At 41.4% G+C, this 24,866-nt stretch overlaps 1 protein-coding gene across 4 annotated transcripts in view; it reads left to right on the forward strand.

Annotated features, from left to right (window-relative positions):
* The first annotated feature begins 673 nt into the window (after window positions 1-673).
* Window positions 674-24,866, forward strand: part of WIPF2 (WAS/WASL interacting protein family member 2) — a 51,562-nt gene continuing 27,369 nt past the window's right edge. For 2 of the 4 annotated variants that reach the window (XM_030295214.1, XM_030295216.1), the window contains exons 1-2: window positions 674-861; window positions 24,532-24,571. The gene's annotated coding sequence lies outside the window, so the exon portion shown is untranslated. Of the gene's footprint in view, window positions 862-1,064; window positions 1,221-24,531; window positions 24,572-24,866 lie in introns of those variants that run through there. The other 2 variants (XM_030295215.1, XM_030295217.1) reach the window with 2 other exon arrangements.

Genomic DNA, 24,866 nt, shown 5'->3' on the forward strand with positions numbered 1-24,866 from the left:
ACTTAACAGCAGCTCCACCACGGAGGGCACAGGATTCCTCTCCCTGACCCAAGCAGCTGAAGGAGTCTGCAGCACCATACCCCAGCCCCGGAAACTAGGGAACCCCCGGCCCGCGGAAGAGACGTGTTCACGGGTGTTCAGGTCAGGTGGCTATGACGTTAAGGATGACTTGTTGGCAGGGGCTTGCCTCTCTGTTGCTATGACAACAGGAGCTAGACTACTGGGCCCCAGCAAGGTTGAATGAAGAGGGTTCTTCCTTGACTCGAAACTAGGGAAGGACATTTATGGGGCAGGTGCGTGGGGGTGTGTGCGCGCGCGGTAAAATAAAAATGCAAAAGCTATGTTCAAGACGGTAGCTCAGTGGTTCTCCACCTCGGTAACATGTTGGATTTACCTGTGGAATTTAAAAGTCTCGATGCGTAGGACATACCCCAGACCAATTAAATCAGAATCTCTGGGCTTCACTCTCTGCTTAAGTCTTCGCAGACGATTCCAATCTCTGAAGTTGCAAACCCTGCTTTGAGGAGGCAGGCGGAATTTTCGCGACCTTCCCAAGATGGCGGCTACCCGACCGCTTCCGCCTTTACGTGCGCCGTTAGGGGGCGGGCTTTCCGATAGCGCGTGCGTGTAGTGTCTTTTCGCCCCCTGCTCCCTCCTCCTCTTTCCCCCGCCTCCATTTTGTTCGCGGACGCTGGGGACGGTGGGAGCAGATCCATTTCCGGGTTGGCAAAAGGGGCGGCGGCGGCGAGAGAGGGAGCTTGCTGGGGAGGTAGCCGGACGGGACGAAGCCGGAGCGGAGGTGGCGGAGGATTCGCTCCCGGGGCAGCTACAGCCCGGTCGAAAGGAGGCCGAGGAGGCTGGGTATGTCGCTGAGATGACCTGCGGACTTGAGTGGGAGGGAGGGCCGGGGTGGGGGGCATTGGGGCGGGGCTTGGAGAGGACAGAGAGAGAGAGAGAGAGAGAGAGAGAGAGAGAGAGAGGAGGGAGGGAGAGAGACAGAGAGGACATTGGGGGAGGGGCCTGAGGGAGAGGGGGGTCCTGGGGGCGGAGTCTGAGGGGTGAGTGGAACGCTGGGCCGGGTCTGAAGAGCTTGGAGCGGGGCGTGGGCAATCTAAGTAGGGAGGAGTGGTCGGGAATTGGTGTGGGACGAGCGCTGACTGAAAATGGAAAGGAAGGTTACTGAGAGACAGGAAATAAGGAATCCTGAAGGGTTGGGTAAGGTAAGTAAGACGGCAGCTGGGAGTGAGGAACAAGTAAACGTGCGCCTAAAGGGAGATGGGGAGGGCGGACTTGTTGTGAACAGGTAATTAACAGGATGCTGAGTGAGGAGGCCACTGTGACATTTTAGGGATTGAGTTGAGTGACAACCAATGGTTTAGGATGATTCGGGAAACTGCTTACGCTAGAGGGTATCTTGAGAGCGTTGGTGGAGAAAGAATCAGAGTTGAGATAAAGGTATGAGAAGTACTGAGTTGCGCATGGGAGCAACCTAGAGTTGAGGGTTCAGATTGGAGTGGTGTGAAGCAAGGGAAGATGGAAATCTTAGTGTTAGACGTGGGCAGCGTGTGGTGGTAAGTTACTGATCAGGAAGGAAAATTACTAAGAGAGAACGCACGGCTGAGGAGCTGGAAGAAGCTGGCCTGTACTGGAGTTTGTATTTTCAAAGGGATTTGAATAATCTGTTACTGCTTTGGGCTCCCCCAGGATCCACCTCCTTTTTCATGGTGCTGTTTTTACTCATTGTTTTCTGAATGATTTACGGAATGTTTTGGTGGCTTTTGTCTCCTCCTACAAACCAAAAGAGAACCTTGGGGAATAAGGACTGTTCTAGCATACCTATGGATTTACTAAGTAACTTTGAGGCAAGTCATTAAACTGTCCTTCCCCCCCCCCCCCCCTTTGAAAGACAGGTTTGGTTCTTCTCTGCTTCTGAAAGATTGTGTTAACTAAGTGGGACTTTTTTTTTTTTAAGTTTATTTATTTATTTTGAGGGGGAGGAGGGGCAGAGAGAGGGAGAGAGAATCCCAGGCAGGCTCCTCACTGTCAGCACAGAGCCCAACACAGGGCTCGAAGTCACAAACTGTGAGATCATGACCTGAGCCAAAATCAAGGATCAGATGCTTAACCCATTGAGCCACCAGGTGCCCCTAAATGGGATCTTTAAAGTGGTTGCAAAGAAGTGATCTCTGACAACAAGATTGAGATATTGGTATTTAGAAGACCTGTTTTCTCAGTTTCTTCTCAGCCTTGCTGCGTTTGTTACACCAGGGAATAGTTGGTTTTCCGCGTTTGTTGTGCCAGGTTTTGATTTAATACATGCTCAGTTTTTTAACTTTTTTCCGAGTCAACTTCTAGTAGCCCAGAATTTCATATTACTTGTTACATTGTATTGGCTACCATCAAGATGGAGATAGGGAAGTTAGAGCTTGGGTTGAATGAGGTTGGTTGATGAGGAATGTGAGAGAATGCAGTGTTTTATTTTACCCTTGACAAACACTGACTTTCCTCAATGAACTCTGAGAATTCGCTGAAAAATGGTACTTTATTTAGTTGAGCCTTTTGCTTTGGTCCAGGCAGTTTGGCCCCGTTGGTGGGGAGGAGTGTGCTTGTGGACAGTTTCAGCTTCTTTATTGTTAATACTTTGAAATCTTGACTATTCCAATTTTTTCTTTGGGCATAATATTCTAAACACTTTGCTCATAGGTGAACTTATTTAATTTAGCTTAGAAGAAGTGTTCCTGAAAGTCTTGGCATTTCTGAGGTCTGACTTGGATTTGCTTAAGAGGGGGCAGTTTCCAAATCTACCTCATACTTGATATCCGTAGTGTTTACTTTAGTTAGTACTGATTAGTTATGTGATGTCAGCACAAAGGTGAAATGCAGGGCAAGGTGGAAGATGTTGATAACACTGGAGTTTTCAGGTTTTATTAATGGCTTTTAAGAAAGGAAGAGAGAAGTCCTGTCCCTGTCGAAGAGACAATTTCTTGACCTCTTCTTAGATTGGGAGAGTAACCTAGTGTACTTGTGTCTGTTTTCCTATTGCTCTGAAATGATTCTGAAAGTCTTGGGCTTGTTCAGGCTGTTCTCAAGCAAACTATAGTCTTCTTACCCCAGCAAGAGCAGGAAGATCTTCAGGCTATGAAGTATATAGTACATACTTATTTGGGGGTAAAAACCAGCTTAATATTTTGCCGTTATTTCAACCACAGGGTGTCTCTTTGGTTTGTTTTTCAGAGGGTTTGGAAATAAGTTATGGGAGTTCAGAGCTCTGGGCAGGCTTTTGGTATAGCCTGCTCTTTAACATAATGATTTTCCATTCTTCCTATTCTGTCACGTTTTTCCATTGCTCTACTTGAGCCAGTCCTAGGTAGAAAATGGCAAATAACACATTCTTTCCCTGTTCTTTTTAGTCTCTGGTTGATATGTTGTCTGTGTCACAGTTTGATACCTCAAAAATGAAAGGATTTTTGACTGCTTTAAATGGAGAAGATGACAGTAGCTGAGCTGGGTTTTCTGGGCCAGAGAATGGACTCTGTCAGAGCAAAGAATAGTTGCAGAGACACAAACTGGGACCTTAAGCTGTGACTAACATTTTGGCAACATGCTTCTCTTTGCCAAATAACTTCTTTTCTTCTTGAGTGTGATTGTTGATCTCCTTCTCAAAGTAGGCTCTTGTTGCTACTGTGCTCCACACAACTCCCAAGCAGAAGTTGGCAGAGTTCCGGTTGACTGACTGTCTTTTGAGGGATATGTCCTGGATTAGAGTAGATGGGGTGTTCCTTGTCAAATTGAGGTTCATTGGCAGGTCCTGAGAGCTGCTCTGCAAGGAAATGGAGTCAGTATTCTTTACTGAATGTTCTTGCACTCCTTTATGCTTCTTCTAAATTCAAACCTGTTTCTTATTCACCTGCTGATTAAGTGCAGAATCATTGCCTCTGCCTAGCTTTCAAAGTCCAGAGCACTGAAGAGAGAGAGAGAGAGAATGTCCCACTTTTTTTTTTTTTTTTTTTTTTTTTTGCTCCACTCTCCCTCTCAAGCCTTTTAGCCTAGGGAACCACAGGCTAAATTCATGAGTACTTCTTGGTATTATTATAGACAGGTATTAAACAAAATTTTTATTTAATGTTTACCTTTTTTTGAGAGAGAGCATGAGTGGAGAGGGGCAGGGAGAGAGGGAGACACAGAGTCTGAAGCAGGCTCTAGGCTCCAAGCTGTCAGCACAGAGCCCAATGCGGGGCTCAAACTCAAAATCCGTGAGATCATGACTGGAGCCAGTCTGACACTTAACCGACTGAGCCACCCAGGCACCCTATAAAGGGGGATTTTAAAATGGTGAGTAGAACTTTATGGAGAAGAACAATGTTGGTAGGGAAATCAGGTGATTCGTTTGCTGGTGTCTGTGTCAGTCTTAGATCTCAAGATTTTGACTTAATATGCAGAAAGAGCGTTTGGGGGCAAAGAAGTTATCAAATGGGAGAGCCAGGAATTGGCTTCTTACTTGCCATGTAACATGGCAAAGTTATGACAATTTAGAATGGCTGTACTGAGTACTTCGTTCTACTTAGTAAATACCATTTTGTTTTTCAGGGGATAATTAGTTGAAGATAACTGTGTCTCTAATAGGTCTTGGGATGGATTATGAAGATCATTTCTTGCAGTCGATGGCAATGGCCCTTGTAACATTGGAGATAATCCCGAAAAAAAATCCTCTTTTTGGTGGCCCTGGATTCAGGTTCCTCTTGCCATTCTTAGTCCAGAGTATTCTGTACCTGATATGCAGGTTTGGGAAACTAACAGGTTCAGATCCAAAGGTTTTGACTCTGTTCCAGGGCTTTGATTGTGGTAACAAACAGGATTATTGGAGTTGTGTTTAATCTTGTCTCAGATATTTCTTTACTGAAGAATGTCTTAAAGTTTGGCACATCTGTTTAAGGAATGTGTATAGATTTCCTTACCATTTTTAACTAGTTTTCAAAAAGTTATTTAGTTTTGTGAACTTTGTGGATTCAGATTAAGCTCCATTTGGATTTTAAGGCTCCTCGGTGAGAATATTTTGTTTTGGGTCAGTATTTATGATATTTCTTCCGTACAAATGTATCGACCTACTTTCTAAGCTAAAAAAAATGCTGAATTCCCTTTTTTCTCTAATCCCTTTTTTCTGTCAGTAATCCCTTCTGACTGTGAAAACATTCTCCATGTATCTGGATCGGGACAATTAGTTGTAAAAAAGATGGAATTTTCGGGGCGCCTGGGTGGCGCAGTCGGTTAAGCGTCCGACTTCAGCCAGGTCACGATCTCGCGGTCCGTGAGTTCGAGCCCCGCGTCGGGCTCTGGGCTGATGGCTCAGAGCCTGGAGCCTGTTTCCGATTCTGTGTCTCCCTCTCTCTCTGCCCCTCCCCTGTTCATGCTCTGTCTCTCTCTGTCCCAAAAATAAATAAAAATGTTGAAAAAAAAAATTTAAAAAAAAAAAAAAAAAAAAAAGATGGAATTTTCTTCCAAAATGGTACAATCTAGGAGTGCCTGGGTGGCTCAGTTGGTTAAGTGTCCAAGTTTGGCTCAAATCATGATCTCAGAGTTGTGGGTTCAAGCCTCACATTGGGCTCTGTGCTGACAGCTCAGAGCCTGGAACCTGCTCCAGCTTCTGTGTCTCCTGTTCTGCCCCTCCCTCACTCATACTCTGTCTCTCTCTCTCAAAAATACATAAACATTAAAAAAAATAATAAAGTGGTACAATCTAGTATGGAGTAGGATGTCTGAGATTTGTGGATAAGTGAATTGTCTTTCTTTTCACTCCCCCCCCCCCCCCCCCAGTGCTTAGCTTGCAAGCAGGATATTTGTCATCAAATCATTTAAACTTCATCACTGTCTTAGAAATGAGGATAGGACTGTCTTTAGCAAATTTTATTTATTTATAAGTTTTATTTCTGTTTTTCTTTAGTTATTTATTTTTATTAAGTAGGCTTCACACGCAGTGTGGATCCCAGTGCGGTCCTTGAACTCAGGAGGCTGAGATTAAGACCTGAGCTGAAATCAAGAGTCGGATACTTAACTGACTGAGCCACCCAGGCACCCCATTTTATTTTTTAGTAATCTCTATACCCGGCATGGGAGTTGAAATCACAACCTGAGATCAAGAGTTGCATGCTCCTCTATTTTTTTTTTTTAATTTAAAAGTTTATTTATTTATTTTGAGAGAAAGAGACAGCATGAGCAGGGGAGGGGCAGAGAGCAAGGGAGAGAGATTGTGTGGAGCCTGCTTGGAATTCTCTCCCTCTCCCTCCCCCTCCCCCTCCCCCCTCCCCCCTCCCCTCCCCCCTCCCCCCTCCCCTCCCCCCTCCCCCTCCCCTCCCCTCCCCTGTGTGCACACACATACACTTTTTCTCTCTCTCAAACATTAAAAAAAAATACATTTATATGGTTCAAAATTTAAAAGTTAAAAAAAGAGTGTACATTGAATAGTCTTTTATGCTTGTGCACTCGTGAGTCCAGTCTGTCTTCCCAGGGGCAACTGATGTTTTCAGTTTCTTAAGATCCTTTCCAGAGATAACATGTACATATAAAGCATATATATATTTCTTGCGTTTTCTTTTAAACAAATGTAGCACGCTGTTAGTACTATTTGCATTTTTAAAAAACTTACTTTTGCAGTCATTCCATGAAAGCAATAGAGATTTGGCACCTGCTGTGTATTGGTAGACATTTTAAATATTTCTGCCTTTATGCTATTACCAGCTATGCCCTAGTGAGTAACCATAAGCATTTGGCCCTTTGTATATGTGACTATATCTGTAGGGTAAATTATAAGTAGAATTGCCAAAGCTGATGTGTTTTTAGCCCTGTTACTCATTTATTTGTCAAGAAGTTTTGAGCTCCTACTGTGTGACAGGCTCTGTGCTTTGCCAGTGAACAAAACTGACTGAGCCCTTGCAGCCATACAGTTATGGTCTGGTGGGGAAGACATCCATTAAACAATAATTAATTACTGTTTTGCTCTAAATACTGTGGAAGCAGCTAATGGGAAGCCTAACCCAGGTTGATTGGGAGACAGGGCAGTGAGGGAATGTCCCCAAGGAATTGACTTTTAAGGCTGACACCTAAGGGATGAGGGGCAGACCAAAGACTGTGCTAGGTGGACGGAATGACATAGATGAAGATCCTGAGGAGGGGCCATGTTCTTTAACATGGCTATTTTGAAGAATTGAAGGAAGGAAGTTCCAGTGTGTCTGGAGCTTAGGGAATGAGAAGTAGAGAGGTAGGCAAGGCTTCAGGGAGTGTGAGGTCTCCAAAAAAACCAGATAAATGACAGTGAATTTTGAGCCCAGTCTTTACAGGAGAGATTTTTCTCAGTTCTTTTCACAGATATTAATTTACTAGTGTTGATGCTGAAATTGTCAATATCGTACAGAAATCTGATGCTTGTACAATGGAATATGTATTTTATAAGAACTTTTTTAGATAAAGGAGATTCTTTTAGTCTTGAGTCATTTTATTTTATTTTATTTATTTATTTAATTTTTTTTTTTTTTTTTTACATTTATTTATTTTTGAGAGACAGAGTCAGTGAGAGCACAAGTGGGGGAGGTGTAGAGAGAGAAGGAAACACAGAATCCGAAGCAGGCTCCAGACTCCGAGCAAGCATTCAGCACAGAGCCCGACGTGGGGCTCAAACCCACGAACTGCGAGATCATGACCTGAGTTGAAGTCGGTCACCTAACCAACGGAGCCACCCAGGTGCCCTGTTATTACTTATTTTTTTAATGTTTGTTTATTTTTGAGAGAGAGACAGTGTGTGAGCTAGAGAGGGGCAGAGAGCCAGAGACACAGAATTGGAAGCAGGCTCCAGGCTCTGAGCTGTCAGCACACAGCGTGATGCAGGGCTCCAACTCATGAACTGTGAGATCATGACCTGAGTCGAAGTCAGATGCTCAACCGACTGAGCCACCCACGCGCCCCAGTCTTGAGTCTTGATTTTTAGGTCTGGCAAATTAAACTTGCATGGCTGGATTAGTTCTTAAAATTTTAGGATCTTGGAAATTGGTTTGGAGGTTAGTAATAATTGGGGAACCATTCTGAGATTATGGGGGATGGTGAATTTGGCCATACCACCCTGAACACACCCAATCTTGTCAGATTATGGGGATGATGAGATGGGTGGTTTGCCAGACCTGCTGCTTAGGAACAGAAAACCTGTTTACTTCTAGAGAATATTGACTGTTTTTTGTAAGCCTCATAGGGCTAGAGGGTGAGCACAGATGTTCTCATTATGAACTGGTGAATATAATACTCTGTTTGTACCCGTCCGTCATCTAGGCCATATGTCTTAATACAACACATAACTCTTATTGGACGTGAAAATGAATCGGTAGCCCAAGGGCCATTATAACTCTGAATATATGAAAGCATTTTTATCTGCAAGTATATTGACTTTTGTTCAGACATCACAATACTCTTGCTTAAAGCCCAGATGGTCCTGTTTGATTTAGTACCTTTTTTGTGTAATTGGATCAGCTTGCCCTGTTGTCATAACTTAAAGTAGACTCTTGGTTTAGCAGCCCAGCAGTAGTGAGCAAGGAATGAAAATGTGCAAATTTTTCTAGCATTTCAGCATGAAGCGTCTGTATGTCTGATGGCTTCGGGGCATTAGAGTGAGAGAAGAGACGCCTCAACAATGAAAGTCACAGCTTTGTTATTAGATTATCTGTGGTGAGTCAGGGCCTAATATATTATCTTTGAAATGAGGCATGACACTTCTCTCCATGTGAAGTCTGGATCAGCATTTTATGGAGCATCTGTTTAAGTTTTCTTTCAGGCCTTTTCTCATGGAGACTGTCCTCACTGGATTTCCCTTACTCCTGACTCTTGTCTTTACAGGCTTTTTACTTGTATCTTTGGGATGTGTGGAATGAAGGCTGCTGGGACAGGGAAGCTGAGGCCTAGTAACATGAGACACAGGTAGCCTAGCCTACAGTGAGAAGAGCCATTTTTTGTCATCTGTGGCTAGGTTACAGCCTAACCCGCTAATTAACAGTTTCCTAGAACTTGTAAAGATGTTTTGACCACAGATGTTGGGTGTTTCTAAAAAATTTTTTAATTAGTTGTGTTAAATTGAAAATAAGACCTAAAAAAGGAGCTAAGGTAATTGATTTCAAGATCTATCCCTTTGTTTTTATGCTTACCTTTGCAGTTAATTTTGGTCATGATTTCTTCTTGAGGCCTCGAGTTTCTTCACGTATTTGACCTGCGATAGAGTGAACTCTGGGATGGTGAACATTGTTAGGTCACACCCAGGCTGTGGCGGAGATTGAGGTCACATTAGGCAGCCTGCTTTCATTAGAGTTGGATCTGAGATACAGGTTCTAGAATTAAGCATATAATGGCCTTTTAATTATTTGGTTGGTTTGGGATTTTCTGCTGTTTTTAACTACATTGGCAACAGATCCAGTACGGACCTTATGGTTTGAAATTTTGGTCAGTCTGAAGTTTGATTTTGCATATACAGTGTTAGGATTTTTTGCCTTTTAGTAATTAAATGTTTGGATTTTTAAGTTGAAATAGTAAGAATACACAATTTAAATAGTCAAATAGTACTACAAGACTTATAATTAAAAGAACAGCTGCTCCATTTCTCCTTATTTGTCCTCATTTTTAGTACTTTCGGTGTTTTTTTTTTTTCCTGATGCATATTATTTCCATATTTTTACATGGTATGCCTGTACTGTCATTTCTTGGTTTTTCTAGTCTCAGATATTATCTATTGAATTTCTATGAAAGATGATTTTGTATTCTTTTTTAAAAGATTTTTTAAATTTTTATCATAATTAAAAAATTTTTTTTAATATTTGTTTTAGAACGGGGGAAGGGGAGAGAGAGAAAGGGCAACAGAGGATCCGAAGTGGGCTCTGTGGTGATAGCAGAGAGCCCAATGCGGGCCCGAACCCATAAACCATGAGATCATGACCTGAGCAGAAGTTGGATTCCCAACCGACTGAGCCACCCAGGCACCCCTTTATATATTTTTTAAGTTTATTTACTTATTTTGAGAGAGAGAGAGAGAGAAAGAGCACATGAGCAGGAGAGGGGCAGAGAGAGAGGGAGAGAATCCTAAGCAGTCTCTGTGCTGTTAGCTCAGAGCCCAAGTGGGGCTCAACCTCTTGAACTGTTGAGATCATGATCTGAGCTAAAATCAAGAGTTGGTTGCTTAACTGACTGAGCCACCCAAGCACCCCAAGATTTTTTTTTTTAATGTTTATTTGTGTGTGTGTGTGTGTGTGTGTGTGTGAGAGAGAGAGAGAGAGAGCGCGCGCACACGCGTATGTGTAGGGGAGGGGCAGAGAGGGAGGGAGACAAAGGATACAAAGCAGGCTCTGTGCTGTCAGTGCAGAGCCTGATGTGGGGCTTGAACTCGCAAATTGGGAGATCATGACCTGAGCTGAAATTGGACTCTTAACCCACTGAGCCACCCAGGTGCTCCAGATTTTTTTTTTTTTCAACGTTTATTTATTTTTGGGACAGAGAGAGACAGAGCATGAACGGGGGAGGGGCAGAGAGAGAGGGAGACACAAAATCGGAAACAGGCTCCAGGCTCTGAGCCATCAGCCCAGAGCCTGACGCGGGGCTCGAACTCACGGACCGCGAGATCGCGACCTGGCTGAAGTCGGACGCTCAACCAACTGCGCCACCCAGGCACCCCAAGATTTTTTAAAGTGAACTCTACATCCAACATGGGGCTCAAACTTACAACCCTGAGATCAAAAGTTGCATGTTCTACCAACTGAGCCAGCCAGAAATCCCTGATTTTGCATTCTTATACTGTTATCTATCCTCAACTCTTTCTGCTACTTTCCTAATACAGTCCCATCACAGTTTTTATTAAACCAATATTTTATATGTTTTTATGTATCAGGGTTCAATCAGAGAAACAAACCATTCTTGATATTTCAAAGAGGATATTAGATGCTTGCACAACCATTGGAAGATCATGGGAACATAGGTCAGGGAAAGCCACTTTGCAGGGATTACAAACTGCTAACCATTAATAATCTTGGCTATCTTAAATACCAAAGCAGGCAGTTTGTAGAATATTGGAAACCTGCAAAACGACACGTCTGTCATTTGTTGGAGGCCACACACCTGCTCATTGCTACTAGAAAAGCAATAATGACATATACCTTTCTTACATCTTCTAGGGCTTGAGTGAATGAGTCTGTGCTGATGGAATTAATTAATTTATTTATAACATGGGGCTCAAACTCCCTACCCTGAGATCAAGAGTCGCATGCTCTTCCAACTGAGCCATGGGTCCAGTTGACCCATATGTACTGTTGGAATTTAAACCACAACTCCATTGAAAGGGCATTCTGGGAAATGTAGTTCCCAGGTTTTCAGCCTCCCTTTCCATCTTCCATGAGCCCAGAAAGTGAATACAGGTAAATGTAACCTAAAGAAGAAAAATTAACATCCAGTATAATGACTGTGTGTACTATGCTTATACAGTATTTCCTTATAGATTTTCCCTTTAAATATAATAATTACCATTCTTTTCTTTCCTTTTTTCCTTCCTTCTGCTTGATTTATTGAGTATCAATCACTAGTTCATCCCTAAACTCTGAGGAAAGTGTAAATCTCTTTTCAGTACAGTTACATTAGTGGAGCCTTGTTGAGAGGCTTTATGAAAAAGGGTTCATTGGAGGTGGTGCATTTTTTTTGAGACTTACCTGTTTCTGCCTGCACATTGGTTGGAAGTTTGGATGTAAAATGTTGTTAGAGATGGTATTTGGAAACTTTAAGCCTTGTTTTGTGGTCTTATGACTTTCAGTGGTAGACTATGAAGTTTGATGCTATTCTGATTCTGGATTTCTTGTATGGGATTTGTTTTTTCTCTGAAAGATTTTAGGATGTTGTCTTTACCCCAGGTATTCTGAAATACAGTGATACATGACTGTATACCTTGGTGTGACTATTTAAAAATTCATCATGATTGACATTCATTGGGCCTTTTCAGTCTGAAGCTTATTTCCATCTATTCTGGGAAATTTTCTTGTGTTATATATTTAAAAAAAAAAATTTTTTTTTTTTAACGTTTATTTATCTTTGAGATAGAGAGAGACAGAGCATGAACAGGGGAGGGGCAGAGGGAGAGGGAGACACAGAGTCCAAAACAGGCTCCAGGCTCTGAGCTGTCAGCCCAGAGCCCGACGCGGGGTTTGAACTCACGGGCCGCGAGATCATGACCTGAGCCAAAGTCGGCTGCCCAACCAACCAGGCCACCCAGGCGCCCCTTGTATTATATTTTTGATAATGTATTCTTTGGTAGTGATTTCTGTCCTTTCTCTTTCTGGGAACCCTTATTATCCAGATGGTGAAATTCCAACACTGGTCCTCTTAATTTTTTTTTCCTCGTGAATTTGTCTGTTTTTCCCTCCTCATTCAGTTTTCAGATATTCTGAGTTTTTTCTTCCAACTCTTCTATGATATTTTTAATATTTGCTATTGGCATTTTAAATTTCCATAAGCTCTTTTTGTTCCAGAACTTTATTATCATTATTATTATTATTATTATTATTATTTAACATTTGTTCATTTTTTTTTTTTAATTTTTTTTTTCCAACGTTTATTTATTTTTGGGACAGAGAGAGACAGAGCATGAACGGGGGAGGGGCAGAGAGAGAGGGAGACACAGAATCGGAAACAGGCTCCAGGCTCTGAGCCATCAGCCCAGAGCCTGACGCGGGGCTCGAACTCACGGACCGCAAGATCGTGACCTGGCTGAAGTCGGACGTTTAACTGACTGCGCCACCCAGGTGCCCCTAACATTTGTTCATTTTTGAGAGAGAGAGAGAGTGCAAGCAGAGGAGGGGCAGAGAGAGAGGGAGGCACAGAATCTGAAGCATGCTCCAGGCTCTGACCTGTTAGCACAGAGCCTGATGTGGGGCTCGAACCCACGAACCGTGAGATCATGACCTAAGCCGAACTGACTGAGCCACCCAGGTGCCCCAGAACTTTATATATAAGTATTTTCACACATTGTCAGTAATTCTGTTTTGTTACTTTGATTCTTGTCTTTCCTGTAAGAGATTTTCTTCAAATGTCTGGTAATTTTTGGCTGTTTATTTTTAAGAATGAGGCACTAAAAAGCTCTCAGTGTGGAGCCCTGGCTCATCAAGTGGTAGGCATTACTGTAGGGTGTATTGGCAACTGGTCATTTTCCTTGGAGAGGACTCTTCCAATCTCCTGCGTAGAGAGGATGAGCCCAGCAGTAGGTGTTTTGGAACCAAATTGGGGAAGAGAGCTGAGGAACGGGGACAGGTCTCATCGCTGAGTGGAAGACTTTCACTTGATCTCCCTTTTTACAGTATGGCACTCCTGCTCCCTTGGTTCAGAGGCTTTCTGCCTGGCAGCATGGGCAAGGGAAAGAGGGTACCTCTTTCTTTTTTTTGAGAGAGAAGTCGCAAGTGAGTGAGGGGCAGAGAGAGAAGCAAGGCTCACCCGAAGCAGGGCATGAGCTCACCCCAAGCAGAGTTCAAACTCACGAATTGTGAGATCATGGCCTGAGCCCAAGTCAGATGCTTAACTAAGCTACCCAGGTGCCCAGAGGGGAATCTCTTTCCTTTATAGACTTTCAATCAGTTCTCCTGTTTTAGCCCCTCCAAGGCCCCTTTGTCCAGAGGTACCAGGTGCCTTTGGTTTCTGAGCTTTTTCTGAGATTCTGTGGTGGGAATCTACTTTCTGCTGCAAGTGTTTAACTTTTTCCTTCCTTTGAAGTTACTTGTCACTAGTGCATGTGCCTTCCAGCTTCCAAAATTTTATTGACATCCTTCTGCTGTTGCATCCTTTCCCATTTTCTTCATTTTTTTTTTTTTCAGGTTTAGGTCTCAAAAAAAACATCTCTTGTCATTTTAATGGTGTTTCATGAGGGAACACTGATAAATGCATGCAACACGTTTATGTTGACCCAGCTTATTCATCAGCTTTTCCTTGCTGATTTCCGTTCAGACACAATAGTGTTGGTGTAGTTGATTATTAATACTCTTTCAGAACAATGTTTTTCAGACTTCCCTAATACCAAGTATTACTTAAGGTACTTCTTAAATATACAGATCACCAGATCTTTCTGCTGAAATATTTCTGATTTTAGTAGGTCTGGATTAGGGTCCAGGAGTGTGTGTGTGTGTGTGTGTGGTGGGTGGTGGGTGTGTGTTTTAAACAAATGCCCTAAGATGTGTCTTATCTTCAGGTAAATTTGGAAACTCTGTTTTAGAAGAAACTTTTAAACAATTTATTGCTCCCAAGTCTCTAAGGCAAACTTCTCAGGCTCCACCTAGTATTGCTTTTGTATTCAGACTGTGTTTTAGTCTGTCTGGCTTTGGTCTGGATTTCTAAATTAGAATGTGTGTCCTTCATCTGATTAACTCCTCTCTTCTCTGGTTAAATGCTGGCTGATGTTAATGGCTTTGGCCTTGTGTGACTCCCATTTTTTTTTAGCTAGCTCTTCTAGACCCTGGTTCTTGGCCTGTGTGGATGAGGAGGAAATATTAGTTATGAACATTGAGCTACTCTCTGCATAATTTCGCTGTCCAAATCCAGGAATCTGTTAATTTTTTTTTTGGTGAAGTGGAAAATTGACTTAAGGTTTTGAAAATAAATGTACTAATGATCTGCCTTGGACTAATGCAGAATCATTTTTGGAGATGTTAAAGGATGTGATTTGAAGTTTGTAACTTTGATAATATGAAAGGGCACATTCTCTTCTCCTTTTTGTATTATGGATCCCTAAGGCCTAGAAAGGAAAAATGGTTGAACCATTTACTGCCAGTCTGTAATGCATCTGGAAATGAGATGTTTGCAGCTGCTCTTTGGTTGCTGTGAATTGCTTGGCAGTCAGGAACCAACTAGTACATGTCTTATAATGCAGAGGCCAAGTTTAGGATCCTAGTTCTTGGTTCTCGGAAATCTTGTGGCTGTTATTAGCTAAAATACAGCCTGAGAAAGTCATGTTGGCTCTGACGTAGAGCTGATGTAAATCCTAAGATGAACAACTCCAGAGAAACAGCTCATATGTTTTGCAAGTTCCTCTGAAACAGTTTTGGTGAATGAAGCCACAAAAACAGTTCTAAATCTAAAGTGTTATTGTTTACTAGATTATTGATCTCTGGCTATGTTACAAAACACTACTTTGAACTACTACTGATTTATTGCAGTTGACTGTTTTCTATATATGTTCCCCTACCTTTCCAATACTTCAGTGTTTTCAGGTTAACAGGATTTTTCTCTTTGCTTTGAGGGGTGTAGTAGGTTCTGGTGAGGTCATTCCCTGACCTCTGTTTAGGATAATTTTCAGACATTTCATTTACCCTTGATCTTGCATTAGTTAATCTATAGCCATCTCTTTTATGGAGCCATTCTTTGCTGTTGTGGTTATTTAATTGAACACAAGAGCAGACTTCTCATTGATTTGTCATCATTTTAGATGAGAGGGCTTGGCTCCTGGGTTGCCCTGTATCTGGGAATAACCCGTGGCACCTAATACATATTACATTAAGTAGTATGTGAATAAGTACACTTCTGAGTTTATGTTTTTAGGGCTTTAAACAAATCTAAGACAAGAGGAAAGAGTCATATTAGGGGAAAAGCTGCATCATGGGATGTGTACTTCCGTTTCTTGTTAGAGAAATTATATAGACAGGATTTCCTGATACAGTTACATATCTTTCTTCTGCCTCTTTCCTTTTCTCTTTCAAGGTTGTGTACTGCGTATAACAGTGAAAAGTCATTGATGTAGAGAGTAAAAATCCAACTTTAGTGGTAGAAATTGTAGGATTTTCAGTTTAAATATTCACAGTGTGTATGTGATTTTTTTTTTTTTTATTACTTGTTTTGGATCAATCCTATTTGCTGCATAGTTGGATTTCCATGATGGAAAATGCCTGCAGTTGGAAGAGTAATTTTTTTTCCCTTCATGGAGTAACCTTGGAGTTTTAATTAATTCTGTCTGTATGCATGATAGAAATCTGTTTCACCAGTTTTGACTGAATTGAATTTCAAGGGGAAGGTAGCACCTTTTCCATTGAGAGAAGAGGGCTGTGGATTATTTTTAAAGCCTTTTTTCAGGTTGGTGGGAGGGTGGTTAAATATCTGTGACATGAAAGTCATTCTAGTCTGTTTCCTTATGTTTTAGAGAAACCAAAATGCTTTAGTGGAAACCCTCCACTGTATTCTATCCTAGAACACATGAAGGAGTGTTCATAATTCTGTGTTGACATCAGTTCCCACATAATTATAGGAGCCTGTTGTTCGTTAGTCTCCTGGAGTGGCATGTGAATACTCTTAGGTAGCTCCTGGCACTTCTCCCATGTTGAAGTTCTTTCGTTTGGCAACTGGATGCCATTGTGTTTACTGTGGTAATGAGCTCCTACCTCACCATACTGTATTGCTTTTCAGGACAAAATTGAAGGGCAGGTGGATAGGCAGACAGATTATTATTAGGTGATTTTTAACCCTGGGAAGCTTCCAGTTAGTATCTAGGTCCCTAGCTGTGCTTAAGCCAAGAGATTAAGTACAGTCTATGGGATTAATGAGATAACCGATTGAATTTGTTTACTCTGGGCGTGAAACTATTGGTTGGTTTAAACTTCTTTAGTATAGGCATGTTGGATGGAGAAGGATACTACTTTATTTTTTTTTTTTAATTTTTTTTTTCAACGTTTTTTATTTATTTTTGGGACAGAGAGAGACAGAGCATGAACGGGGGAGGGGCAGAGAGAGAGGGAGACACAGAATCGGAAACAGGCTCCAGGCTCCGAGCCATCAGCCCAGAGCCCGACGCGGGGCTCGAACCCACGGACCGCGAGATCGTGACCTGGCTGAAGTCGGACGCTTAACCGACTGTGCCACCCAGGCGCCCCAGAAGGATACTACTTTAAAAAAAATTTTTTTTTAATGTTTATTTATTGTTGAGAGAGAGAGAGACAGAGTGCGAGTGGGGGAAGGGCAGAGAGAGACACACACAAAATCCGAAGCAGGTTCCAGGCTTTGAGCTGTCAGCACAGAGCCCAATGTGGGGCTCGAACTCACAAACCATGAGATCATGACCTGAGCTGAAGTCGGATGCTTAACCAACTGAGCCACCCAGGTGCCCTGGGATACTACTTTTAAGGGATTTGGAGAATGGCATGTAAGGCCTCAGATTTCATCTTCTACTACTCTTGTTTGTATTCTATTCTAGCTACCCTGGCTTTCTTACTAGTTCTCTGACATGACAAGCTCATTCTCATCTCAGGGACTTTTTACTTGCCATTTTAAAATTCTTTTTGGAATACTCTTTCCCTAGATGTTCATAGGAGTTGTGTGCTCATGGAGAGACTTCTTTGTGGAGAGCCGGCCCCTCTCCCTGCGACCCTGTCTAAGAGAATACTCCATCATACTCCTAGTTTCAGCCTTTCTGATTCTCTTTTTTAAATTCTTTTTATCAGTAACTGAGATACGAGATTGTATTTGTTTCCTTGTTTATCTCTTCTAGAACATAAGCCCCAAGATTGTAGAAACTTGTTCAGCCTCTAGAACTGAGTTTATCAACCTCAGCATTATTGACGTTTTGAACTAGATGATTCTTTGTTGTAGGGGACTGTCCTATGCATTATAGAATGTTTTATCCACTAGAAGCCAGGAGCACCCTCCTAGTCACGACAGTCAAAAATGTCTGTAGACATTGCCAAATGTCTCCTGGGGGACAAAATCATTCCAGCTTAGAATCATTGTTATAGAACAGTGGTTTGGTTCCTAGTGAATGCTTAAGAAATATTTATTGAGGACGCCTGGGTGGCTCAGTTGGTTAAGTGTCCGGCTGTTGATTTTAGCTCAGGTCATGATCTCACAGTTTGTGGGTTCAAGTCCTGTGTCGGACTCTGTGCTGACGGTGCAGAGCCTGCTTGGGATTCTCTGTCTCTGTCTCTTTCTCTCTCTCTCTGCATGCATGCTCTCTCTTCTCTCTCTCAAAATAAGTAAACTTAAAAAAATATTTATTGAATGGATCAAGTGATGGGTGCTTAATAAATATCATTGGGTGGTAGATGAATTCATGAATGATTGAATTTAACAAGTTAAAAAAATTTCAAACACTGAACTACACACAGTCCCGTGTTTCTTCCTTTCCTGTTTTTCATAGATATCCATTCTTTTTTCTGTTTCTGGCACAATGTCCATCCTTTACTTCTTTTTTTTTTTTTTTTTATATATATATGAAATTTATTGACAAATTGGTTTCCATACAACACCCAGTGCTCATCCCAAAAGGTGCCCTCCTCAATACCCATCACCCACCCTCCCCTCCCTCCCACCCCCCATCAACCCTCAGTTTGTTCTCAGTTTTTAACAGTCTCTTATGCTTTGGCTCTCTCCCACTCTAACGTCTTTTTTTTTTTTTCCTTCCCCTCCCCCATGGGTTCCTGTTGAGTTTCTCAGGATCCACATAAGAGTGAAACCATATGGTATCTGTCTTTCTCTGTATGGCTTATTTCACTTAGCATTACACTCTCCACTTCCATCCACGTTGCTACAAAAGGCCATATTTCATTTTTTCTCATTGCTACGTAGTATTCCATTGTGTATATAAACCACAATTTCTTTATCCATTCATCAGTTGATGGACATTTAGGCTCTTTCCATAATTTGGCTATTGTTGAGAGTGCTGCTATGAATATTGGGGTACAAGTGCCCCTATGCATCAGTACTCCTGTATCCCTTGGGTAAATTCCTAGCAGTGCTATTGCTGGGTCATAGGGTAGGTCTATTTTTAATTTTCTGAGGAACCTCCACACTGCTTTCCAGAGCGGCTGCACCAATTTGCATTCCCACCAACAGTGCAAGAGGGTTCCCGTTTCTCCACATCCTCTCCAGCATCTATGGTCTCCTGATTTGTTCATTTTGGCCACTCTGACTGGCGTGAGGTGATACCTGAGTGTGGTTTTGATTTGTATTTCCCTGATAAAGAGCGACGCTGAACATCTTTTCATGTGCCTGTTTGCCATCTGGATGTCTTCTTTAGAGAAGTGTCTATTCATGTTTTCTGCCCATTTCTTCACTGGGTTATTTGTTTTTCGGGTGTGGAGTTTGGTGAGCTCTTTATAGATTTTAGATACTAGCCCTTTGTCCGATATGTCATTTGCAAATATCTTTTCCCATTCCGTTGGTTGCCTTTTAGTTTTGTTGGTTGTTTCCTTTGCTGTGCAGAAGCTTTTTATCTTCATAAGGTCCCAATAATTCACTTTTGCTTTTAATTCCCTTGCCTTTGGGGATGTGTCGAGTAAGAGATTGCTACGGCTAAGGTCAGAGAGGTCTTTTCCTGCTTGCTCCTCTAAGGTTTTGATGGTTTCCTGTCTCACATTTAGGTCCTTTATCCATTTTGAGTTTATTTTTGTAAATGGTGTGAGAAAGTGGTCTAATTTCAACCTTCTGCATGTTGCTGTCCAGTTCTCCCAGCACCATTTGTTAAAGAGGCTGTCTTTTTTCCATTGGATGTTCTTTCCTGCTTTGTCAAAGATGAGTTGGCCATACGTTTGTGGGTCTAGTTCTGGGGTTTCTATTCTATTCCATTGGTCTGTGTGTCTGTTTTTGTGCCACCTTTACTTCTTTTTTTTCCACCACTCTTGTTTGCTCTTTCAGACAGTGTTACTCTTTTTTTATTTAATTTTTTATTTTTTTTAACTTACATCCAAATTAGTTAGTATATAGTGCAACAATGATTTCAGGAGTAGATTCCTTAGTGCCCCTTACCCATTTAGTCCATCCTCCCTCTCACAACCCCTCCGGAGGGTAACCCTCAGTTTATTCTCCATATTTATGAGTCTCTTCTGTTTTGTCCCCCTCCCTGTTTTTATATTATTTTTGTTTCCCTTCCCTTATGTTCATCTGTTTTGTCTCTTATTAAAGTCCTCATATGAGTGAAGTCATATGATTTTTGTCTTTCTCTGACTGACTAATCAGACAGTGTTACTCTTAAATTTACTTTTGTTCAGTTCAACACATTACTACTGAACACTTTGTGCTGTAAAGTAATAAAAAAGAAAACTATAGAAAGATGAAGTGCTGTCTGTGCTTAAGAGCTCATTGGGTAGGGGGTATGTGCAACTCTTGATATCAGGGTTGCAGGTTTGAGCCCCATGTTAGGTATGGAGATTACTTACAGATAAAATCTTTATTTAAAAAAAAAAAGAGCTCATTGGGTTAAATGGACATACATATATGAAATGTTCCTCTAAATTTAATTCTTAGTTTAGAGTAATGTCTACATGGGTACTAATGGGCCAACACAGGTTATTTGAGTCAGTAGTAAGTGCTTATCAGAACAGGGTGAAATTACCAATGAATTTGGAATGTAGTTTCAACAAAAATCTATCCATTCATTTTTTACTTTTTTTTTTTTTTTTTTAAAGTAGGTTTCATGCCCAGTGCGGGGCCCAACATAGGGCTTGAATTCAAGACCTGAGCTGAGATCCAAGAATCAGATGCTTAACCAACTAAACCACTCAGGCACCCCTACTTTTTACTTATTTTTATTTGTTGCAGTTACCCTTGGTTTTTTGCTATTCTTTTTTGTCTAAAACCTTATTGAGAAATAATACAAAATGGAGTTGTTCATTTTGAACTTGTTTGAGGTAAATGTTTCTAGGGTTTGTTGTGTGATTATGAACATTGGATTCATCAGTGGGTTTTTAATGCCTATGCTTGGAAAGTCTTGCCACCCCACCTACCTGGGTTATTGAAGCCTTATTAGGTAATGCTGTAGTTTCTTCTGACTCAGATTAAAGTACACCAAACAAAAACTGCATTCTGCATTATGTGACTTTGTCTCAGGGCAGCTGATTTTCTATTTCTGCCAAACATTTATTGTCCCATCTCTGATACTATTAGGTTTATTTTGCTTTGAACTGTTGGATCAGAAGAATTCCATTGAGGGGAATGTCTGGAACCTTTCCTCTTGAAGACAAAACTCTCTTTTCTTTAGATGATTGGGAGACAGAGTAGGCAGAGTATTGGTCTTTTAGAGAGTATCTTGAAATGTCTCTTTTATCTATCTCTCGGCTTCTTTATACTGGGGAGAGGTTTAATAGGATAGTAAAGAATTGAACATGTTTGGGGCACTGGGTGGCTCAGTCGGTTGGATGTCTGACTTCGGCTCAGGTCATGATCTCACAGCTCATGAGTTCGAGCCCCAGTGTCAGGCTCTGTGCTGACAGCTCAGAGCCTGGAGCCTGCTTTGGATTCTGTGTCTCCCTCTCTATCTTCCCCTTCCCTGCTCATGGTCTGTTTCTCTCTCTCTCAAAAAATAAATAAACATTTAAAAAAAAAAAAAAGAATTGAACATGTTTTTAAGAAAGGAGAGAGGGGCTCCTGGCTGGCTCAGTAGGTAGAGCATGTGACTCTTGATCTTGGGGTCGTGAGTTTGAGCCCCACATTGGGCATAGAGAGTACTTAAAAAAACAATTTTCTTATTGACATCCCAAATTCATATTCATTTAACTGATTCTTGTAAGGCAGAAGGTAAGGCTCTTGAGACTTTGCTGAGGGAGGCAGCCTACTTTTTAAGGTCAGTTTTTTTTTTTTTCCCTTGTGGGATTTTGTTGGGTACTTCAGTACAAAAACTGTAATTTACTAGATAATCAAAGGTGAGATGAAAGGAGAGTGCTGTTACTTAAGGTCTCTTAGAATGAAAGTACATGGCATTAAGATTTAAAATTAAAAACCTTTTTTCTTTTAAAAATAACTTGTAATTGAGACTTGAGTGTTTTTTTTTTGTTTGTTTATTTTTTTTTTATTTTTATTTTTTTGAGAGAGTGTGAGCAGGAGAGGGGCACAGATAGAGTGGGATAGAGGATCTGAAGCAGGCTCTGTGCTGATAGCAGCAAGCCCAATGCAGGGCTTGAACTTATGAACCGTGAGATCATGACCTGAATCAAAGTCAGATGCTCAACTGACTGAGCCACCCAGGTACCCTGAAACTTGAGTTTTATAATAATAGCAGAATGCCATTTCAATAAAGGCCCCAAATGGTAGTGGTAACTAGAATATCTCTGAGATTATTTTAAGTATATGAAAATAGCAACAACTAAATTAGATTCTTCATTTATCAAATGTGAAAAGTTGATGTCTTTTTTTTCTTTTTATATATAGAGAGAATGCATGCAGAGGGAGAGAGAATCTTAAGCAGGCTGCATGTCCAACACAGAGCCCAAGCTCAGTGCAGTGCTCAATCCCATGACCCTGGGATTGTGACCTGAGCTGAGATCAAGAGTCGGATGCTCAACTGACTGAGCCACCCAGGAGACCCTAATTTTTTTTTTTAAATAGGCTCCATGCACAGCATGGAGCCAATATGGGACTTGAACTCACAACGCTGAGATCAAGAACTAAGCTGAGATTAAGAGTCAAACACTCAACTGACTGAACCACCCAGGCGCCCTGATAGCAACTCAGCATTTTTTTTTTTTTTTTTAACATCTTATTTTTAAGTAATTACACCCAACATGGGGCTCAAACTTACAACCTGGAGATCAAGAGTCTCGTGCTCTACTGATTGAGCCAGCCAGGAGCCCCTTCGATGTCTTTGTACTCAGGAAGTTTGCTCTTACAAAATACGTATTTGGAATGAAACATTAGGAAATTGAATAGAAAACTAGGTTTTGTCTTTTGAGGAACAGAAGAGAGTGCATTGCTTTTTAAAAGTGCGTTGTTTGAATTTTATGAAGACTTATCTCTGAGTTCTGTGATAATTTTGACATCAGAAAGATTTGAAATACTGCTTTCTGAACTCGATTTAAAAGAAACAGACTCCGGGGCGCCTGGGTGGCTCAGTCGGTTAAGTGGCCGACTTCGGCTCAGGTCACGATCTCGCGGTCCGTGAGTTCGAGCCCCGCGTCGGGCTCTGTGCTGATGGCTCAGAGCCTGGAGCCTGTTTCAGATTCTGTGTCTCCCTCTCTCTCTGCCCCTCCCCCGTTCATGCTCTGTCTCTCTCTCTGTCTCAAAAATAAATAAACGTTAAAAAAAAAAAAATTAAAAAAAAAAAAAAAAAAAGAAACAGACTCCTGAGGATGTGAATGAAAAGCTTATTCTGTCATGGTTTTTGAGGTAGAAGGGCTTACAAAGGGAATGAGAACTTGTGTGTTGATGAACTGGAGGCAGCCTCACAACATTTCTGAAAATCAAGGACTCTGAAGAGCACAGATGGTGAGGTTTTATAGTTCTCATTTAAAAGATCAGAAAGGAAAGACTTAAAATTCTGTAGAGAACCCTCTTTTTAGGTTTAGGTTTAATCTCAGGGTTGTTAGTTTTTAAAAATTGCAATAGACAGTGCTTCTGGAAGGGCTGGAAATTGTCCTTTGTTTAAAAGTAGCTGGCCATGGGGCACCTGGGTGGCTCAGTCAGTTGAGCGCCTGACTCTTGATTTTGTCTCAGGTCATGATCCCAGGGTCTTGGGATTGAGGCCCAAGTGGAGCTTGTTTAAGATTCTCTCCCTCCCTGCCTCTCTCCCCCGCTTGCATGTGCACACTCCTACATGCTCTCTTTCTCTAATAATAATAATAATAATAATAATAATAATAATAAATAAAAGTAATTGGCCACTAAAACTTGTTATTCTGTTATAAAACTTTAGGACCTGTTTTGGTTCACTTGTTTTTAACTAAAAGCAGACCCTCTACTTTGGCTTAGTGATTGTTATCCATCTTAAATTAGCTTGAATAAAGCTCTTGGGGATTTTACGGGAAAGGAATGTTGTATTAATGTAAATTTACTTAAGTTGGGCTGCTCTTGGGAAACCTAGAGAGAGCTGTTTGTATTCTGTTAATAAAATAGAAATTTGGAGTGGGTTGAATTTTCATTTGGGGAAAATACTAGAAAATTGTTAAACCAAACCAATTTCCAGCAGAAGTGATTTCCGTGGCAATTAACGAAATTGCAGGAGATCAGAAGGGCTGGTGTTGAGTCCTAATTCTGCAGTTTACTCCAAAGAGATCTTGGGCAATGCCCTTACTTAGATCAGTCTTTTTCTCTAGTGTGCATGCATGCATGCAATTGTATCCACTCCTGGAGCTTTAGTGTCCTTACCTGTAAGATGGAAAGCAAGGATACCCTACCATAGCATATTGTTGTATAATAAGTGTCAATAATAGGAGCATGTCACGCATGCAGTCTATGGAGGCAGAAGAAAGGTTGAAAGCCCTGGTGGTTGTCAACACTAAAATCTGTCACATGATGGTGATTTTTTTTTTTTAATGGATCTGTTTTGAAGTTGGAGTTTGAATTGAGCCTATTTTAAAAGAAGGTGTCTGTAACTGTGTAATTAATATAACTGGTCTTTTCCAGTAGATTGCTTTATAGAAAAGATATGCCTTGCTAGAGAATTTCTATTTTGCCTAATAAATGATGGTCACTGTAAGGCATAAGGTTGTTCTTCTAGATCACTCCTTACTTTGTAGCATGTAGGTTGGATCACTTGTGGATATGAAAAGAATTAGAGATTTGTCTGAATCTCTTTTCCAGGTCATTCTAGGAGACCATTTCAGTCATGGCAATGGCAAAGGTAGGTAGAACTGGGAACTCAGAAAAGGCAGGAATTGAGGTGACTGGAATTAGTTGAAAATGTTTGTTTATGAGTAGATTATTATTTTTGCCTATTGTTTACTGTTAGCTTTTAATTTTTTTTAACTTTATTTATTTTGAGAGAGGGTGCGAGGGGGGAGTGGGGTGGGGAGAGAATCCTAAGCAGGCTCTGCGCTGTCAGCACAGAGCCCAATGAGGGGCTCTATCTCACAAACCATGAGATCGTGACCTGAGCTGAAATCAAGAGTCAGACACTTAACCGACTGAGCTATCCA

The sequence above is a fragment of the Lynx canadensis genome, chromosome E1 (genome assembly GCF_007474595.2).
Source record: "Lynx canadensis isolate LIC74 chromosome E1, mLynCan4.pri.v2, whole genome shotgun sequence".
Lineage (NCBI taxonomy): Eukaryota > Metazoa > Chordata > Mammalia > Carnivora > Felidae > Lynx > Lynx canadensis.